The sequence below is a fragment of the Sesamum indicum genome, linkage group LG5 (genome assembly GCF_026168435.1).
Source record: "Sesamum indicum cultivar Baizhima isolate 11 linkage group LG5, ASM2616843v1, whole genome shotgun sequence".
In the NCBI taxonomy this organism is placed as follows: domain Eukaryota; kingdom Viridiplantae; phylum Streptophyta; class Magnoliopsida; order Lamiales; family Pedaliaceae; genus Sesamum; species Sesamum indicum.
In genome coordinates, this window is record NC_142661.1 from 14,136,750 (window position 1) to 14,139,906 (window position 3,157).

Here is a 3,157-nt window from a genome sequence, read left to right on the forward strand (position 1 = left end):
ATATATATTTGCTAATATAACTGATCTAACGTAGCTAAAACTGTCCAAACAAATTAAGAATTTCTGCATTATTGCCCGAGTCATAATCAGCCCGACCCGACCCATATTGAATATGGGTCGAGTTATGCACCGTTGAGCATTGGACACGTAGAAGCAGATGAAAATCCCCAGATAGGACTGAATTTGTTCCATGTCTTACAAATGTCATTGGGAAAAGATTAAACTAGGTAAGCATTTAATACATTCTACCACTTTTATTTCTCAATCACAACCACTTTATATTGATTTGAGTATTGGAGTATATTTTTATAGGAGTACCCTACGGTCCTGGCCCATCGTGTTTGTAGGATCCGACCCTAGTGAGATTTGCCAGATTAGACGACCACAAGTGACGGCCCTGATCAATTATACCTTAATATTCCACATGATATTATTATTTGACTACTGGGGGATAACTTCGCAAGAGAATCCCCACTTCAAACAAAAAAAGAAAAAGAATATTCCCTACAGTATAATCACTATATTTTTAAATTATGACAAATTAATACTGTTTATCATGATCGAATAAAATAGATGTGAAAAGTTATGCTTTGTTTAGTTTCGTTTTTGGGGAATTTCCAAAATGGGCTAAAACACACATCACAATGTTTGGTTTCATTTTCGGGTAATTTTCGAGTAAGATAAAATACACTCAATATTTGCCTATTATTTTTTACACCTTATTTGTGTATTTGCTTTTATTTTTGAACTTTCTATGTATCATATATATATATATCATATATATATATATACACACACTTATAATATAATATGAAGGAGACATTATTTGACAATGAACAGTGATTTTTTATCTCCAGAAAATACAACATTAAACATACAATATTTTTATATATACATATTAATATGTAAAAATATATATAAAAGATATATAATTTGACAATGAATAGTGATTTTTCTCTCTCAAATCTCAACATCAAACCTACTCCACTTATTTTAATATATTTTAAATTACATCTAAAAATAAATTCAAACATACACCTATCTCCAACACACACTTATTATCTCTCTCTCCAAAAATACAAAACAGAATACTTAGAAAACAAAACCATACACCTATCTCCAACACACTCTAATGTTTGCCTTTTTTTTTTTTTTTTTTTTGCATCTTATCTGTGTGAATTTTTTATTTTGGATTAACTATATATAATATATATAGAGACACACATATATATATAAATATAATATAAAAAAGATATTATTTCACAGTAAACAGTAGGTTTTATCTCTAAAAAATACAACATTAAACATATAACACTATATATATATATATATATATAATATATAAAGAAGATATAATTTTACATTGAACAATAACTTTTGTGTCCCAAAACACAACATCAAACATACAACACTTATTTTTAATTATTTTAAATCATCTCTAAAAACAAATCCGAACATACACTATCTATCTCCAACACATACTTATTTATCTTTATTTTTTTCTCTCTATCTCCACAAAACATTCAAAAAATGAATCCATCCACTATGTCAAGTTCTTAAGTTTTATCATAATTAATCAACATTCGGCATGATTTTACCTATGACTAAAATATTTCTCATAATTTTTTGTAGTTAATGTTTTGAACTCGCTTACAGAGACATGGTTAATTAGTACTTGCTAATATTTTAAATTTTTAACCATGATAATCAATTATAACAAAATATATATATATATATTCTAGTGTCCTTACAATCCTGACCCATTGTGTTTGTAGGTCCGCACCCTAGTGAGATCGGAGTGTTGTGGCCAGACTGGACGACCACAACTGACCTGCCCGGATCAACTAATGTCCTAAACTCACAGGTCTTAGGACCCAAAACATACCCTCGTATCTCGAATCAACTACCCTTAAATTGTACACTCATATTTTCGTTAGGTCAAACAAGAAGAAAAAAGAGTGGCCAATACACGGGACGTGGGCTTGAAAGACTGATTCTGGTAGAATCGATTCTTGGAAATTATGATCGGATAAGATTTAACATGCCTTGCTTCTACAACACATGTTCTGCTGTTCTATAATTTAGATTTCGATAAATTACATCGACGTCCCTTAATATTAGGTCTAATTATATAAATACCTTTTGTCGTTTATAGAAATATAGAAGTATCCTTTGAGAGGGTGTTTGTGTAAGTATGTACCTTACTGGATATTCGTGTACAATTTTGTTATTGAATAAAGGGTGAACTAGTAATTTAAAAATGAATCAATAATATTTGTGTAGTTACACCTGATCTCAGGAGGTGTTAAATGTAATGTACCCTTCAGATTTTCGACTCTTCTGAGAACTACAACAGGATGGAAAAATGAATTTGTCCTATATCGAGAAACGTAAATTAAAATAAAAATTTTTAATTTGACACTACTAACAATATAAAAATAAAACCACCATCTTCATTAAATAAAAAATATATGATTTGACGTCACAAACGACATAAATATAATTTCATTAACGAATGCAGATTTATTTCGTTTTTACACGAAAACTTATACAAAAAAAGAACGTTTTTCGTTAAAATTTTTAAAATTAAAAATGAAAATAAAATCAAACAAGCCCTTAATGCCCATTGCAACATAAGAATAGTAACCCACAAAGAACCAACAAACATAGTGGCTTGTGGAGCCTCATGTCTAATAATAGTGGGAAGGAAAAGTGTAGAGTAGCAGGAAAGATGTGGATGACATAGAGCCAAGATGTTTGGCGGGTACCACTATTTAATTGTTGCATGCCCTATTCATATGCATATCTTTATTGTTTCACTCGTATTATTGTACCCCTCCATTAATTCATTTACTTTTGTGCAGCACAGAATGGATCTAAAATTGACATCAAGAGAGAGCGAGAGCGTGAGAGAGATAATAATTTGATTAATCTAATTTGATTTTGTGTACATTTTCACCAAGAAATATGCATAATGTTTGGATTCGTTTTTTGAGTGTTTTGTTTTATTTTGTGGAGATAGAGAGAGAAAAACAAAGATAAATAAGTGTGTGTTAGAGATAATATGTATGTTTGGATTTGTTTTTGGAGATAATTTAAGATAAGTATTATATGTTTAATGTTGTGTTTTGGGAGACAAAAATTACTAATTCATTGT